General features: G+C 37.3%; 1 pseudogene; it reads right to left on the bottom strand.

The window, feature by feature from the left end:
* Positions 1–15,691: 15,691 nt before the first annotated feature.
* On the bottom strand, positions 15,692–15,999 carry LOC115305116 (annotated as a pseudogene).
* Between the last annotated feature and the right edge of the window lie 3,537 nt (positions 16,000–19,536).

Here is a 19,536-nt window from a genome sequence, read left to right as displayed (position 1 = left end):
GGGGGGGGAAAGAGGTGGTGGTGATGGTGGAGGGCACTTAAGGGGCAGAGCACTGGGTGTTGTATGGAAAACAATTTGACAATAAAATATCATGGAGAGAAAAAAAAATATGCCAAGAACCAAGAGAAATCCAATTATATCACTAAAGAAAATCAGCAAATCATAAAAAAACCCCCAACAACCAAAAGTCCATGACCAGATGGCTTCACAGGTGAACACTTAGAAAAATTTAAAGAAATATTCTCCTCGAACTATTCCAAAAATATAGAAAAGAAAGGAAAACTTCCAAATTCATTCTATGAGGCTAGTAGCACCCTGATGCCCAAACCAGATAAAGATAATGCTAAAAAGGAAAACTATAGATCAATATCTCTGATGAACATAGATGCAAAAATTTTTAACAAAATTTAACAAGCTGAATTCAACAATACATCAAAAAAATCATACACCATGATCAAGTGGAATTTGTTCCTGGTTGCAAAAGTGTTCAAATATTGTAAATTATCAGCAAGAGAAAGGATATGATCATTTCAATAAATGCAGAAAAAACATTTGATGAAATACAATATGCATTCATGATAAAAACCCTCACCAAAGTGGATTTAGAGAGAATGTACCTCAACATAATACAGGTCATATAAGAAAAACCCACAGCTTAACATTATCCTTAGTGGTGAAAAACTGAGGGCTTTTCTTCTATGGTCTGGAACAAGACAAGGATGTCTACTCTCTCCACTTGTATTCAACATGATATTGAAAATCCTAGCTCACAGCAATTAGACAACAAAAAGAAATAAAAGGAATCTAAATCAGTAAAGAAGAAGTAAAGCTTTCACTACTTGAAGTTAATATGATAATATATATAGAAAATCTGAAAGACTCCACCAAAAATAGTGCTAGAACTGATAAACAAATTCAGGAAAGTCCTAGGATACAAAATCTGTTGTATTTCTATGAACCAATAATAAAGCAGCAGAAAGAGAAATTAAGAAAACTACCCCATTTACAATTACACCAAAAAACACTAGGATACCTGGGACTAAAACTAACCAAAGATGTGAAAGACCTGTACTCTTAAAACTGTAAAACATTGGGGTGCCTGGGTGGCTCAGTCAGTTAAGCATCTGACTTTGGCTCAGGTAATGATCTGGTGGTTTGTGAGTTTGAGCCCCGCTCTGGGCTCTGTGCTGACAGCTCAGAACCTGGAGCCTGCTTTGGACTCTGTGTCTCCCTCTCTCTCTGCACCCACTCCACCCAAAAAAAGTATTAAATTTTTTTAAAAACCCCAAAACTGTAAGACACTGATGAAATACACTGAGGACAACACAAAGAAATGGAAAGACATTACATCCTCATGGATTGGAAGAACAAATACTTTTAAAATGTCTATGCTACACCAAGCAATCTACACATTTAATGCAATCTCTATCAAAATACCGCAACATTTTTCACAGAACAAGAACAAACAATTGCACAATTTTTGTAGGACCATAATAGACCCTGAATAGCCACTTTTGAAAAAGAAAAGCAAAGCTGGAGGCATTACAGTTCCGAACTTAAAGTTATATTACAAAGCTGTAGTAATCAAAACAGTATGGTACAGGCACAAAAATAGACACATAGATCAATGGAACAGAATAGAAAACCCAGAAATAAATCCACAATTTAATGGTCAATCTTTGAAAAGCAAGAAAGAATATCCAATGGAAAAAAGTGTCTTCAACAAATGGTGCTGGGAAAACTGGACAACTACATGCAGAAGAATGAAACTGGGGGTGTCTGAGTGGCTCAGCTGGCAGAGGATCTTACTCTTGATCTCAGGGTCATGAGTTCAAAGCTCTACATTAAGAATGGAACTTACTGAAAAAAAAAAACCCAGAATGAAACGGGACCACTTTCTTATACCATACACAAAAATAAATGTAAAATGGATTAAAGACCTAAATTTTAGGCCTGAGGCCATAAAAATCCTAGAAGAGAACACAGGCAGTAACTTCTTTGACATTTGGCATAGCAACTTCATTCTAAATATGTCTCTTGAAGCAAGGAAAACAAAAGCAAAAATAAACTGTTGGGACTAGATCAAAATAAAAAGCTTCTGTACAGTGAAGAAAACAATCAGGAAAACTAAAAGACCAGCCTATAGAATGGGAGAAGATATCTGCAAATGACATCTTCAATAAGTATTCAAAATATATAAAGAACTTATAAAACTTAACACCTCAAAGACAAATAATCCAGTAAAAAATGGGCAGAAGACACAAACAGATATTTTTCCAAAGATGACATACAGATGATCAACAGACAGATGAAAAGATGCTCATCATCACTCATCATCAGGAAAATGCAAATCAAAACTACAATGACGTATCACCTCACACCTATCAAAATGCCTAAAATCAACAACATAAAAGGGGCACCTGGGTGGCTCAGTCGATTATGAGGCTGACTTTTTTTTAAATTAATAGTTTATTATCAAGTTGGTTTCCATATAACACCCAGTGCTCTTCCCCACAAGTGCCCCTCTCCATGAGCATCACCCCCTTTCCCTTTCCCTCCTCCCTCTTTAGCCCTCAGTTTGTTCTCAGAACTCTTAATTTCAGCTCAGGTCATGAGTTTATGTTTTGTGGGATTGAGCCCTATGTTGGGCTCTGTGCTGACAGCATGGAATCTGTTTGGGATTCTCTCTTTCTGCCTCTCCCCTGCTCACATGCTGTCTGTCTCCCTCTCTCAAAAATAAATAAATAAACATTAAAAAAAAAACCCACAAGAAACAACAGGTGTTGGTAAGGATATGAATAAAAAGGAATACTTGTGCATTGTGGGCAGAGGGAGATGCAAACTGGTATGGGCACTGTGGAAAACAGTATGGAGTTTCCTCAAAATGTTAAAAACAGGGGCGCCTGGGTGGCTCAGTCGGTTAAGCGGAGGACTTCAGCTCAGGTCATGATCTCACAGTTCATGGATTTGAGTCCCACATCAGGCTTTGTGGTTACAGCTCAGAGCCTGGAGACTGCTTTGGATTCTATGTCTCTTTCTCTCTCTCTGACCCTCCTCCGCTCACACTGTGTGTGTCTTTCTCTCTCTCAAGAAAATAAAATAAACAAAAAAAATTTTTTTTAATTAAAAATAGAAAAACTTTATGATCCAGCGATCACAATACTGGGTATTTCTCAAAGAATATAAAAACATTAATTCAAAGGGGTACACATACTCCTATGTTTATAGAAGCCTTATTTACAATAGTCAAATTATGGAGGCAGCCCAAGTGTCCATCGATTAATGAATGAGTAAATAAATAGTATGTATGTATATATATATACATATTCACATACATACAATGGAATATTATTCAGCCATAAAAAGAATAAAATCTTGCCATTTGCAATAATATTGATGGACCCAGAGAGTATAATGCCAAGTAAAATAAGTCAGGGAAAGAAATACCACATAATGTTATTCATATATGGAACTTAAGAGGGAAAGCCAATGAGCAAAGGGGGTGAGAAGAAGAGAGAGACTAATCAAGAAACAGACTCTTAACTATAGAGAAAAAAGTGATAGTTACCAGAGGGAGGTGGATGGGGGGATTGGTCAAATAGGTGAAGGGGATTGGCATTTGTGGTGATGAGCAGAGGGTGATGTATGGAATTATTGAATCACTGTATTGTATGCCCCAAGCTAGTAGAACACTGTATGTTAACTTACTGGAATTAAAATAAAAACTTAAACTTAAAAGTGAAGTGTAAAAAAAAAAGACTCAGAGTATTAAAAGAAGCACTAAAGTATTAAAAACCCAGATTATCGTAAGGAAATAAAACTATTAAAGAGCATTGAGAAATGGTGGGGGAGATAGTAGAGCAGAACTGATCTAGTTTGAGGAGAAAATTTAAATTATGCACTGTCCATGTAAACAACATTATCTGTCATTATCCTCTTGATTCAGCTGGTTTAAGTTTTGTCACAGATTCAGTTCCCTCCTGAGACTAGGCAAATTCTTCTTGTTTTTGGCCACAATCTATATCCCACTCACAATCCAGGGCATCAAGTGCAGGTAGAATGGGGCGTTGGGGAAAGATGATGGATCATTATTCGTCTCTAGTCTTAGGTCAATAACTGAAGGCTACTGACAATGGGGAGTTGTACCATCTTTGTAGGCGGTAGTAGACAATAAATGATCAAGTTCTCAAATTCTTTCCCAAAGCTTTAATTGGTACAGAGCTGTTGTTTTTGTGCGTTTTCCCCCAGACAAATTTACCTCTATGAAGAAAAAAACCACATAATTCCTCAAAGAAAGTTAGTAATGTTTAAGTTAATGCTGTTATAATTTTTGTTATATAACTTCTAAAATGCTTCATTTGGTAAAATTAGTTCATTTAAATATTTATAGCAGCACATAAACGTGTAGCTCTCTTTCTGTGCCCATTAAATAGATCTTGAAGATATTAAAAAAAATTAGAGGTTAATCTCTCGCATCCATATAAGGAGACAAAAAATAAATGCCACACTTTTAAATATAGCAGGCTCCATCCACCAGCATCAGCTAAGATGCCTCAATGTTTCCATGTAAAACTTTGTTCTTAACTCAGCCTTAGGAAAACGCCTCAAGGTAAAACTTGAACAATGTATCTGTCTTTCAGCAGACCTTTAGTAAAGTTTTGGAGATTAAAATTACTATAAATATGACAGTGTGTCAGAATATTCATATGTTTGGTTTTTCCCTGTACCTAATGTTTGACAAAATAGGAAAAGTTTATAGAGGACTTCATCATGATAATTATGAATGTCAGTGGGAAAAAATAATTAAAAAACATAGTTTCCCATCATCATTTAGTGGCAAGAAATTGTCCTATGTATTTTAAGGAAAAATCTTTTTTAGGGACCTCTGGGTGGCTCAGGCAGGTAAGTGTCTGACTTCAGTTCAGGTCATAATCTCACTGTTCAGGAGTTTGAGACCCACATCTGGCTCTGTGCTTACAGCTCAGAGCCTGGAAATTGCTTCAGAGTCTGTATCTCCCTCTTTTTCTGCACTGCCCCGTCTTGCATTCTGTGTCTCTCTCTCAAAAATAAATTGTTTAAAAATTTTTTTTAATGTTTTTAAAAATTTATTTTTGAGAGACAGAGAGAGACAGCGTGATCAAGAAGGGGTCAGAGAGAGAGGAAGACACAGAATACGAAGCAGGTTCCAGGCTCTGACAGCCCAGAGCCCAATGCGGGGCTCGAACCCACAAACTGTGAGATCATGACCTGAGCCAAAGCTGGCCGCCTAACCGACTGAGTCACTCAGACGTCCCAATGAATATTTTAAAAAATTTTTAAGAAAAGGAAAAATATTTTTTAAAAAATATAACTTAAAAATATGAGTCAGTATATCCACATATCCATGGATACTTTCACAAGATGATGGGTGGCTGTCTTGATCATGGGCTACCTCCATGGACATATGTCATACTTTGTATATGAAGATAATGTTATTTTTCGACTACCATCAAGACCGATTTTCTAGCAGAGGGGTAAATAATTAGAGATATGAACTTTCAAAAATACATTTTTACAAAAACTGATAGACTTGGCTTTCTGGTTTTAGAACAACCAATGAGAACAATTTTGTTTTGTTTCATTTTGATTAAAGGATTATAAGGCACTTACAAAGTATCATTTTGAAGCTAATAACCAGAATACTTTAGTTAAGGTATCAGTACTCTTATTATAGGTTGGGAAGGAAACAGAAAATAAATGTTTAATTAGACTATTTACCAGATACTTAGATGATGATACTCTCTATGTAAACCAGGAATTGCAACCTCAAATGTTTGCAGGAACCAGACAGATAATATGGATGATGAAACAGGCATGCATGGAGAACATTCTTAAACTGAAGATTCATATTCAGTCTAAAGGAAGTAGCAGTAATTCACCTAATCTTCATAGTAGTGAGAATCCAATATTTCCAGATCTTTTGATTGTCAAGATAAACTCTCATGCAGACTTTTTACAAAATCTCCCTATCACTGAATACTGAAATTAAATAATTTTTAGAAGTGTTATGTATGTCAAATAAAATACACTGAATACTGAAATTAAATAATTTTTAGAAGTGTTATGTATGTCAAATAAAAAAAAAGATTTGTCTTGTGATCTACTAGTTTATGACCCTTCATTTGAACCTCAAATTGTGGTATTTTCAATTGTCTTTCTCTGGCACATGAAACATTGAATGTCAGATGCACATAGAAACATGTTATTGTAAAAAATAAGGAGAATATTTTTTGAATATTTATTAGGAAAACTAATACAGGTTGCGTATTTTGGGCAAAGGCTTCACCATTATCAACATACAAACCTATTAGCATGTAATTTGTTTCAACATAGAAATACGAGATAGGAATGTTAATTTTACTGACCCAATACCACTGACTCATTGAGGAAAAGAAAGCTGACCTCTCTCTCATTATACAAAAACACATATGCACACACACTCACAGAGGCACTGTGTAACAGAATATGCATTGGTAGAAGTCACTGTACAAATCTGACAGGCCAGTGTCTATATCTCTACAGATAAAACTGTAATATATCTTCAGCCTAGTGCTAGGTATCTAGTAACCCATGTTACTACGGGGTTTCCAGACCTTATTGCAGCAGCCCATTTGAAGGTGATCTTGTCTCAACAATTCTTATCTTCATTTAACTTCTTAACACATACTAGCACAATATAGATCATTAATAGAAGTCAGCAGTCCTTGGCATGAATGAAGGAACTTGTTCTGTAAATTAAAAAGATGCATGTTGAGGGAAGGATGAAGAATAGCGAGTTTTCTCACTTGAATATGTATTTATATTTAAATCATAAATTTAAAATAATAAATTATTAAATAACTTATTGGGTGTTTATAAAGTAAACACAAGGCTGTGTGTTATTTTCAAAGACCCAAATTTTAAATCTTTTGGAATGACTTGACAATGCACTTTGCATCATCAGGCCTGAAAATTACATTATCTCTAGCTTGTGTCTTTTTTTTTTTTTTTGCCTTTGACTCTGGTTAGACTTTAGATGAGTTATTTCTGTAAGCATTAGCACCTATAGCCTTTTCATCATATAGCACTAAAGCTGTGTCTGGAGCAAATTCATTAGTATTACTTCTAAGTTATTCATTGGATTTACAATATAAACATCCTCTACTATGACATTTAATGTTTAAAAAAGAAGGGAACTTAGTTACAGTATCAGAGAATGTATAAATATCAGTAAGTACTTTTACTTCTTAACATTGGTAAAATTTTTTTGAGGCACCTGGGTGGCTCAGTTCCTTAAGCGACTGACTTTGGCTTAGGTCGCACTCTCATGGCTCCTGAGTTCGAGCCCCGCATTGGGCTCTGTGCTGACAGCTTGGAGCTTGGAGTCTGCTCTGGATTCTGTGTCTCCCTCTCTCTCTCTCCCCTACCCTTGCTCGCACTTTGTCTCTCTCACACAAATAAATAAACATTAAAAAAATTTTTAAATAATAAAATTTTTAAAATTTTAATTGAACTTTCTTGCAGAGTAAGAAAGCACTTAAAAAAAGTCTTGTTAGATTCAGAGCTTATCACAGATTTATCTAAGCAATTTTACTATAAAGCAAATACCTATTAACATATTATGTAATGTCTCTTGTCTGAATAGTTAAAGCAGGTCACATATCATAATCAAAACAAAGATAAACACACATGGTAACCTAGAAGCATATTTAAAAATTTCATTATCTTACATAATCAAAGCATCTTTTAAGTAGGTGAGCCAAAATGATTACGTATAATTCAATCTATTAGTCAATAAATTCAGAGGAAAGCTCATTGTTCATAGTAAGATTTTTTACATCCCTATATCTACTTCGAGTTTGGATTATTTAGATGAGTTTATACTATTATAATGGAGTTTTCAAATTGATATCCAAAGATACTTTGTATCTTGTCCAGAATGATGGTGCAAAGTAGGCTATTTGTAATTATAATTGAGGGAGACAGCCCAAGGTTGGAATGTTTTCTTTCATCTTCAAAGATATAATATGCATATTACAGAACCATAGGCCATTGCATTTGTAAATTGCTGGTGAAAGTAAATCATGTCATCAAAGAAAAAGATTCCAATAAAGTAGAATTTTGTCTACTGCACTGTAAGTGCCAAAGAAAATTATTTTACACAATGGTCCCAAGACAAGGCAATGAATGTCGATCTTCTGTGGTAGTCATGTGATTAGTAGAGATTTGGAAATATCTATTGATTTAGTCTTATGTTCAAGTATGTAGATACTCAGTGACTTATTTGGTCTACTTCTATCGATACTATGTTTGGTACTGAGGACTCAAAGATGAACTCTTATGCTTAAGAAATTCAACATCTAGTCAGGGTGACAGACACATAAACCGATAATCACAATATGATATTGTAAATATTTTTTTTGATATTGTAAATATTAAGAAGGAAGCAGGCACAAAATGCTATGGGAATGCAGAGGAACTATGTGGACTATGACTATGGTTTTCAGAGAAGTATATCTAGGGGTAAGGAATCCAGCTAGGGGGCAATTGAAATACTTTTCACAACAGATGGGCCTGAGTCAAGGCAACAGTTTTTGGGCTAGGGGAAAGTGAATAGAGTCAAGCAATAAGTAGAAAATATACGAGGTAGGATTTAATGATTGATTGGATAGGAGGAGAGATAGGGTTAGAGATGTAGATAAAGATGGAAAGATAGATAATAGATAGCTAGGAACACAGGGAGAGAGGAGAAAGATCGTGGGTAGAGTTCTGGCTTAGATGAAGGTGCTAGTAATTGAGACTGGCAATATAGGCAAAGAGCCAGATTTGGAGGAAAATATTGTATGGATTGAAATTGGGGTACTTGTGGCCCATCTTTGTAGATAATGTCCAACATGTAGTAAGTTTAATATGAGTCTGAAACGTGCCTAAAGGTAATGTGCCAGTCCTAGAGGAGATATTTAAGCCCTGGTAGAGTAAGAGGATAATAGATAGGTCCCCACGTGAATGCTATCATCTCCTCGGTTTCACCAAAGCCAACCATGTTCTCATTCAAAGGAAGCATTTGAGAGCTTAATATTAAAGCAGCTGAGGCTGGTCTCATATTAATTTCCCCCACAGTCCCCTTCACCTTAGTCATAGTAGCAGTTCCTAATCGTGCTGACTCACGACTGCGTCCCATTTCCGTTGTTACCCCAATCTATATCTGAAGTCCTCCCACATTGCTTTACTTCCATCAGTGCTCCCAGAGAACGGAGCCCTGTCTAGACCTCACGCTTGGGTCCCTGCTGCAAGAGTCGCTTGCCTGGGCCTGCTGCCTCAGTGTGGACATTTGTTGTTTATGGAGCCCAACACTCACTCACACTCCCTCTAAGAAATAACCTTAACCAGATTTCCTTTTGGTGAATTCCCTCTGTCTCTGACAGTACAGGTGTCACTGTGAAGTTGATTTTATGCTCTTCTTAAAGAGGCTTCAGATAATCAGCACTTTGCATTTCCTTAACTCCAGTGATTGGCTCAAAATGGTGTGTGTTCTAAGCAGAAGCAATGCTTCATGCGCTTCACTTCCCTAATTCATGTGTGTGAGAGACTTCTCCCTTCTCCTCCTGGATGACACTAAAAAAGCATGTAGACTTGGGCAGTGCTGGTGGTCTGAAAACGGAAAGAGACCATACGTCCTGATGATAGTATTGGTGTCCTGCATTCAGCTGCTTCTGAAGTCAAATCTAAACCCGGGCTCTTCAGGTTTGTTATTTTGTTTGTTTGTTTAAGAGAATTTGTGTTGAGGCTTTTTACTTTCAACTAAAAAAAGACCTTAATTTATTCTCTCATCACATAATCTTTGAGCATTCACAACATGTCAGAGTTAGGTAGGCACTGTGGATATGGAAGAGTTCCCTGCCCCCATGTAGCTCACAGTTGACCAGAAGACCACTGTTAGATTTCCCTGACATTGACTTTCTGCTTGTCTGGACTTCTGGGATTTCTGTTGGCAGATACCTTTGATCCTGGGCTTTGTTTGTTTGGTCTCCCAGAGTGTCTACCAGTGGACATGCAACGAATTCAATTTCTTGTCTGGAGCACTTCATAGTTATGAGCCATTAGCTATATGGGCCATCTTATCCTGGTAGATCTTGCTAGACTCTGGGTCTCAACTATTACCTGTCACCTATACCATTGCTGTCTTGGCTTCAGTATGTTACGTCTCATGTTTTACTTTATTTGCTGGTTTTTAGATATCTTCAAAAATAAGGATTGAAGAACATTAAGGAGTCAGAAGATCAGAAGGGAGGTGGGGACCTCTTATGAATTAGGAAAAGGTAGGTGCATATTCATTTACCATACATGCTTTCCTTCATAGAAGTATTTCAGAGCCACATTAGTGGAAAAAAGTAAAAATACAATGATTAGAAAGTAACATTGATCCATAATTGTCCTCTTTCCTCCCTTCCTTCTCTCCCTTCCTTCCTTCCTTCCTTCCTTCCTTCCTTCCTTCCTTCCTTCCTTCCTTCCTTTCTCCCTTCCCTGTCTCTCCTCTCCTTCCCTCCCTCTCTCCTTTCCTTCCTTCCAAATGTATTTATTAAACCAATACTTGGTACTGTTCTGGGGGTTGAAGTATAACTTTAAACATACAAATCCTTGTCATTGTGAAATTTTGAATTTTAATGTAATAAGCATTGAGTTCAGAGCTTTTACATGTAATTCCATTTGAACTTTGCAATAATTCATTTTTATCAATATGGAAATGGAGAACAAGGGGTATGAGTATATAGCTGGTTAAGGATCAGAGCAAAGGCAGTGGCAACATTCTAGGCCATGTCTGTAGCAGAAGAAATCAAGCTAATCATGTAAGTGCTATGAAGAAAAATTGAGCTAGGTATATGGAATACAGAGTGGTGGGGCCGAGAAAGTTCCAGAGGTACAGCAGTGATCTGAAGCACACCACGCAAACACCTAAGGACAAGCTTTGCAGGCAGAAGGAACCGCATGTGCAGCAGGACCATGCTGGATGTGTTTGGTGCTGGAAAGTAGGGCAGTGCCAGGAGGGGCAGTGTTTCAGGAAAGGCAATCACAGGCAGACAGAAGCCTTCCAGGGAAGCGTCTTATGGACCACAGTAAGGACTCTGGATTTAGAGGATACCCGTCACTCTGATCCACTTCTAAAACACCAGCTTTTTCTGTTCAAGGTTCAGAGGGTTGAAAAAGAATGAATCAGAGATAGAACTTTGAGGGCTCAAGGATTGGGTAAAATACATGAGATAACAATGCTTGGGCTCTGGCCAAACTCACGTCCCACAGTGTAACCACACCCGGCTTGGATTTCATTTCTATCTTTGAACTGGAGTCAGAGCAGAAGGGGAGTGGAGGGTCAGAGTGCCTCCCTGTAAGAATTCTGTTCTGATCTCTTTCCACTCTGTGCCTGGGCAGAGAAAAAGGAAGATCAGCATGAGTGGGTGTGAGATCAGAGAATTATGCAGCTGGTACTCTGTTTAAAAGGAATTCTAGTGGTCACCCCCACTCCAAAATATCAGTGGGTATTTCTGCCAGCACAGAATGTTTTACTGACTCACTCTTCATTTTATCAGGAAGTACATTTGTAGAAGTCCGTATAACTCATATATATATATTACAGGTCCCTATATAATGTGATCTTTAACTTGTTCTTGCAGTTTAATGTACATTTCTCTGAAAGCATTGGATACTTGACCCTGCTTAGAAAAATCCTCACTATTTGCTTTAAATGTTAGGCCTAAGAGTGATTTTCCTTCTTCTACATTCTCTTTGTTGAATAGAAAGTCATTCTATCGTGTAAAAAAGAAACTTTATTAAAATAAAGAAGACACCATAAATACTCTGTGTGAAAAACATTTGATATTAGAAGTAGATGAAGTTGAATGACAATGCTCAGATTGGGGGTCAGCAGAACACAAGAATGGAATAGAATGAAATACACTAGAAACGTGTTCTGGGAACTAGACATTCTTTAAATCACCCCTGATTATTTTGTTTAACATGAGAAACTTAAGTTTGGAGAAGTTAAGCTTAAGTTTGAAGTTTGTCTTCCAAACTTTAGGTAACCTGTTCCCTCTGTTTTAACTTTTAGTTATGCTTGGTTTTGCCAAAGATAGTCATTTTGTTATGATTATAGTTTTGTGGATGTCCATGAATATTATGGTGGAGAATGCCTCCTATGGGGTTTGTAATAGTATTTTGGAGAACCTTTGCCAGCTATTTCTTCTATATATCTGGTTCTCCATGTTTATAGCTACATCGATGCTTAAGTCTATATCTATTTTTTAAGGTGGAAGCCACGGAAAGAAATGTATTTTATATTGGGACTCAGCACCTCCCCCCCCCCACACATGTGCACACACACAACTAAAAGTTTTTTCTTTCTCTTTGCTTATCTTTACTCTTCAACTATATTTTATTCTTTTATAAATAATTAAAGACCCAAGTCCCAACCCACTGAAATGATTTTACAACCTACTTATGGGTCTCAGCTTATAATTAGAAAAGAAGGCATGATTTTGGGGAAAAATATACCATTGGCTTTTAGCAAAAACCTATAATTGCTTCAGTCACTTTGGTGGTTACTGTCATCGAATCAACCCATTCTCTACTCCTCAGCTAGATAGGCAAGGGCCCTGGGTTTGATTTCAAATAGCATTTGTTACCTACCTCCTTGTCTCTTCATTCTTGGTGTCACTAATTCGTTGGAGTAAGCTTGTAGTACCAGAAAGAATAGTCACAAGTTCTTGAAGCTCTCACTGTATACTATAAGCTGTAAGAATATGCTTATAGCTATATGACTCTAGGTTTTAAAAGCCAGAGAGAGGGAAATTAAGAGAGAGCAAAGTCCAATACTTCATTCACATGTGAGGTTCGTTCATCAGTCCAAAGTTCTCTTAGAGCTTTCAACAAACTGTAAAGGCCCTAATCCTTCCACAACATCAAAATCACAGGAATTCTGCAGAAGTTAATGGTTTTGGATGGAACTATAGCTTAAATCTTTCAGAATACATACCATAGTTTTCCTACTGTTTATTTATTAGACAGCATCACTATGTTGAAGTCCACAGTAGGGAATGTTTTTGCCAACTTAATATCTATGAAATTTTCCTCTGGTAAAATAGTAACTCATGTTTCCTCTTGGGTACCATCTTTCTTGTCCCTCTGTTCTTGCAGTGTGAGTCAAGAAGTCAGGGACAAATTCCCAGCCCTGTTTGCTGGATTTTGCTGTACTTTCCTCCCTACTGATGATTGCAATTGAACTCCAAAGCATATGCAATCTCACGCTAAACTTCAGGACCAATACTCAAGACAGGTAACAGTAATCTAAAGAATTCTGCAAGGTAACATCATGATTTTTCTCCAAATTGGTTTCTGATATCATGCCTCTATTCTAGTAATGGGCCATGTGCCTTAAAACCTGGGTTCTAAGTCACTGCATGTAATTTGTCCCTGAATATCTGACACATTGCCTTCTTGTTTGGTCCTGGAGACTTAGCTTGTGACTGCATCACCGGTTTGTCTACTGCTGACTTAACTTAAGGGACTCTCTTAACTTTCCTTTAAGCTCCCAGAGGACTGGTCTGGACTCATTAGACAGTTCTTGGTTAGGAATATTCTTATTTCCTTGAAAAGACCACCTCGTGGACTAATTTCCTGGGCTAACCTCTACTGTTTGTTGCAATGTTTCAGATACCCAGCATTGTCTTCTCACTGGGCTTTCTCTCAGAATCTGTTCCAAATGTCTGTCCCACTTCTACGGATGAGTCTGTTATCAGAGCTGAGCCCTGCCTTTATTTCCCTGCTCTTAACTTAACCATATCTGGTGAATTCTCAAGATAGATGAAACTATTTTTTTTTTTTATCTTTCCCCACGTCCAACATAGTATCTTGCTCAGGAAGTTGTTGAATAAGCATGTCCATTTGAAAATTAGTATCACTTACCACAGTTGTCATTTTGTTTAGGGAGTCAGACTCACAAAAGGAAAATGTGTACCTTGGTAACTGTTCTATGTGAGACAAACTTGGGAAGAATTAGTCTAAATTTCAAGATTTATTATGAAATAAAACATCAAAAGGTCAAGTTTAGAAGGAGATTTATTATTTTTATATTTTTAAGTTTATTTATTCTGAGAGAGAGAAAGTGAGAGAGAAAGAGAGAATCCCAAGCAGGCTCCGTGCTGGCAGCGTGGAGCCCAATGCAGGGCTCAAACTCACCAGCTGTGAGATCATGATTTGAGCTGAAACCAAGAGTTGGACTCTTAACCAACTGGGCCACCCAGGCGCCCTAGAAGTTTAACTGCAACATTCATACTATGTCATTTTGGTACACAATTTTTGAGTGTGTTCAAGGTTACCTCAAATAGTTTGAAAGTATTTTTTATTATGATAAATATATTATGATGCTATTGTTATGGTATATTATGTGTCTTTCATGACACAATACAGGATATAAGTAATTAAGAGGGAAAGAAGGAAAGAGAGAGAGCAAGAAGGAAGGGAGGGAGGGAGGAAAGGAGAGAGGGAGGGAAGGAACACAGAAAATAAGTGGAGGGAAGGAGAGAAAAAAAGAAAAAATCAGGTTCCATTGTACCCCCTGATGGTACTAACCCACAGATCCTGAACTCCATTTTATTCATTTAAAAAACTTTTCTTGAAGAAGCTAGCAATTCAGTTTAATTAATATTATTATGTTTCAAGTTTCAATTGGCAAAACAACACCTTGTTAGAAAATAGAATGCTCCTCTTCTTAAGGAAATGCATTCAATTTGCAAGGTAACAACTAAAAGTACATTCTGTTGGTAAGTTAAATATAAATTAAAACATGCTAGTTACATTTCCCTGAAAATGTACCCAGGATTGAAAAATTCTTTGTGGGTTTTTGTGGTGTGGGTATTTAACAACTTTAGAACACAATGGAAACATTTATTTGGCCCTTCTTACAGATAAACGTATCAACCTTGCCTAGAGAGATGTTTTCTTCTGTGTTTGGGTCTGAGAGTAGTAAACTGAAAGGATCAGCTGGGAAGAGATAAGTGCAGGGGGCAGGGAGGGGGGGTCACTGTGTAGCAAGAGAGAATGCAGGACAAAATACTGCTGTAATTGCTTTAAATGCAGCCTCATGGGCTATTTGCATTTTTGCCAATTCTGCCTAAGCACCAGAATATTAAAACTAGCTTTCAAGGAGCTCCCTGTCTCAGCACAAAGGCAGACATGCAAACAAATAATTGGAATATAATGTAATGGTGGAGAAAAGGAATGAGAGACAAGCTCTCTGGTAAGTGAGCCGTGAAGACTTCACACTATAAGTGATGTTTGAGCAGTGTAAGTGAGCCATGAAGGCTTCACAAATGGGGATAAGAATTTGCTGGATGGAGAGAAAAGAGAAGCATAGCGGGCAGAAATTAGGCTTGAGCAAAGGCACAGAGTTGTGAAAGTGCCAGGCATGCTGAGGGAGTTAGCGAATGGCCTAGTGTGGTTTCAGAACACCGCATATTGGAAAGGGGGAGGTGGGGTGAAGTGACGAGAAAGGTAAGTTGGGCCGAAGTGATGGAGAACTTTATAGGTCAGTCAGAGGATTTTGGACCTGATCTTAGTAGAGTTTTAAGTGTTTCAATTTTAATAAAAAATTTGATGTGACAAATGCTCACAACCTGAATTTTTATGTCCCGGTGAGACAGGCCCTTTGGAAATTAGACATGGGGAAATGATGGATTTCTCTGCTGAACACAGCCATTATTTCTACTCTTTCCAATGTTTCTCGTGTAATAATCCTGCTTCCTTGTATTACCACCATTCCAGTGCCGTTCAGTTGCCTCAAGTTGTGATCTCCCCACATTCATCTACCGCAAGACCCATACAGAAATCAAATCCCCTCAGTATTCCTTGGATATGTCTGTTACTGTTCAATTTCAAGGATAACTTCTTGTTCTTCAATTTCTTCTACTCAAGAGAGTGGCTTTTGTTCATGGTGTCTGCTTAGTGGGCCTAGAGCTGCCTTGAAATGGAAATCATGGTCTCTTCACACTCCTGCAGTAACATCAGAGTTTTTAAAAGAGGAAAGTGGCTTGGATTCTTCCAACAATCTCACTCAGCCCTGGGAATTGTTCGAAGAATTTTGCCCTCTGGGTCATTGCCACCTCTCACACATATGCTCTTTAGCCTTAGTTAAGCAACTCATCACATGCCCCTTCTAGATTCCATGTCAGAGGTTGCTTTTGAATCTGTAGACCGCTTTGGGTAGGACTGACATTTAACAGTATTAGTCCTTCCAGCCAATGAACACAGGATGTCTTCCATTGTGTTGTGTCTTGTTTAATTCCTTCCAACAATGTTTGTAGTTTTCAGTATACAAGTCTTTCACCTCTTTAATTAATTTACTCCTAAGTATTTTATTCTTTTTGTTTCTATTATTAATGGAGTTATTTTCCTAATTTCCTTTTCAAGCAGTTCACTGGTAGTGTATAGAAACACAACAGATTTTTGTATGTTAATTTTGTATCCGGCAACTTTACCAAATATATTCCTTAGTACTAACAGTTTTTTTTTCTTTTTAATGGCGTCTTCAGGGTTTTCTATATATAACATCATGTTGCCTGCAGACAGGAACCATTTTACTTCTTCCTTTCCAAATTGGGTGCCTTTGATTTCAATTTCCGCTTAACTTCCTGGGCTAGGATTTTCAGTACAAAGTTAAGTGGACATGGTGAGACTGGGGGCATCCTTGCCTTGTTCATGATCTTAAAGGAAAAGCATTCAGTTTTTCACTACTGAATATGATGTTAGCTATGAGCTTGTCATATACAGCCTTTATTATGTTGAGGTACATTCCTTCTATACCTAGTGTGTTGAGAGTTTTTATTATAAAGCATTGTTGGATTTTTTCAAATGCTTTTTCTGCATTTTTTGAGATGATCATATGCTTTTTAATTTTTATTCAATTAATGACTTTTAAATTCATTTATTAATTCATTAACTGACTTTTGTATGTTGAAGCGTGCTTGTTTTCCAGAGATAAATCCCACTTGGTTATGGTGTATAATCATTTTAATATGCTGCTGGATTTGATTTACTAGTATTTTATTGAGGGTTTTTGCATCTGTATTCATCAGGGATTTTCGCACATAGTTTTCTTGCGGTATTTTGTCTGGCTTTGATATAAAGGTAATGATAGACTCTTGAAGTGAGTTTGGAAGAGTTCCCTCCTCAATTTTTTTGGAAAAGGATTGGCATTTATTTTTTTAATGTTTGGTAGAATTAATTAGTGAAGCCATCTGGTCCTGGGCTTTTCTTTGTTGGGAGGTTTTAGATTACTGATTGAATCACTTAACTGGTTATAGGTGTATTCATACTTTTTATTTCTTCATGATTTAGTCATGATAGGTTGTATGTTTCTAGGAATTTATCCATTCTTCTAGCTGATCCAATTTGTTGGCATATAATTGTTCATAGCATTATCTTATAATTTTTTTCATTTCTGTGGCATCAGTTGAAATGTCTCTCTTTTCATTTCTCATTTTACTTATTCAAACTTCTCTCTTTTTTTTAGTCTTGCCAAGTGTTTGTGAATTTTGTTTATCATTTCAAAAAACAACATTTAGTTTTGTTGATTTTTTTTCTGTTGTTTTTCTATTTTGTTTATTTCTGCTCTTTGTTGTTTCTTCCTTCTGCTACCTTTGGGTTTAGTTTCTTCTTTTTTAGCTTTTTGAAGTATAAAGATACATTGTTTGAGATCTTTCTTGTTATTTTTAAATTTTTCTTAAATAGTTTATCGTCAAATTGGTTTCTGTATAATACCCAGTACACTTCCCCACAAGTGCCCTCCTCCATTACCACCACCTCGTTCCCCCTCCCCCTCCCTCTTCAACCCTTGGTTTGTTTTCAGTATTCAACAGTGTCTCAGGTTTTGCGTCCCTCTCTCTCCCCAACTCTCTTTCCCTCTTCCCCTCCCCCTGGTCCTCCATTAGGTTTCTCCTGTTCTCCTGTTAGACCTATGAGTGCAAACATATGGTATCTATCCTTCTCCGCCTGAATTATTTCGGTTAGCATGACACCCCTGAGGTCCATCCACTTTCCTACAAATGGCCATATGTCATTCCCTCTCATTGCCATGTAGTACTCCATCGTATATACCATATCTTCTTGATCCATTCATCAGGTGATGGAGATTTAGGCTTTTTTCATGTTTTGGCTATTGTTGACATTGCTGCTATGAACATTGGGGTACATGTGCTCCTATGCATCAGCGTTTCTGTATCCCTTGGGTAAATCCCTAGCAGTGCTATTGCTGGGTCATAAGGGAGTTAGTTCTATGGATAGTTTTTTGAGGAACCTCCACACTGTTTTCCAGAGCAGCTGCACCAGTTTACATTCCCACCAACAGTGTAGGAGGGTGCCCATCTCTCCACACCCTCACCAGCATCTATAGTCTCTTGATTTGTTCATTTTAGCCACTCTGACTGGCATGAGGTGGTAACTCAGTGTGGTTTTGATTTGTGTTTCCCTGATGATGAGTGATGTTGAGCATCGTTTCATGTGCCTGTAGGCCATCTGGATGTCCTCTTTGGAGAAGTGTCTGTTCATGTCTCCTGCCCGTTTCTTCACAGGGTTATTTGTTTTGTGGGTGTGAAGTTTGGTGAGTTCCTTGTATTTATTTAGATACGAGGCCTTTATCTGATATGTCATTTGCAACTATCTTTTCCCATTCTGTCAGTTGCCTATTAGTTTTCTTGATTGCTTCCTTTGCAGTGCAGAAGCTTTTTATCTTGATGAAGTCCCAAGAGTTCAGTTTTGCTTTCATTTCTCTTGTCTTTGGACAAGACTTGTCGAGTAGGAAATTACTGCGGTGGATGTCTAGGAGGTTTTTTCCTACTTTCTCCTCGAGGTTTTTGATGGTTTCTTGTCTCACATTCAGGTCCTTCAGTCATGTTGAGTTAATTTTTGTGTATGGTGTAAGAAAGTGTTCTAGTTTCATTCTTCTGCATGTTGCTGTCCAGTTCTCCCAGCACCACCTGCTAAAGAGGCAGTCCTTTTTCCATCGGATACTCTTTCCTGCTTTGTCAAAAATTAATTGGCTGTACATTTGTAGGCCCAGTTCCGGGTTCTCTATTCCATTGGTCTATGTGTCTATTTTTTTGCCAATATCCTACTGTCTTGATGATGACAGCTTTGTAGTAGAGGCTAAAGTCTGGATTGTGATGCCTCCCGTTTTGGTTTTCTTCTTCAATATTACTTTGGCTATTCGGGGTCTTTTGTGGTTCCATACAAATTTGAGGATAGTTAGTTCTAGCTTTGAGAAGAATGTTGGTGCAATTTTGATGGGGATTACATTGAATGTGTAGATTGCTTTGGGTAGTAACGACATTTTCACAATGTTTATTCTTCCTATCCATGAACAGGGAATGGTTTTCCATTTCTTGGTGTCTTCTTCAATCTCTTTCATAAGTTTTCTATAGTTTTCATCATATAGGTCTTTTACATCCTTGGTTAGGTTTACTCCTAAGTATT

Source organism: Suricata suricatta, chromosome 10 (assembly GCF_006229205.1).
Source record: "Suricata suricatta isolate VVHF042 chromosome 10, meerkat_22Aug2017_6uvM2_HiC, whole genome shotgun sequence".
NCBI lineage: Eukaryota > Metazoa > Chordata > Mammalia > Carnivora > Herpestidae > Suricata > Suricata suricatta.
This window is presented reverse-complemented; position numbering and strand designations above follow the sequence as displayed.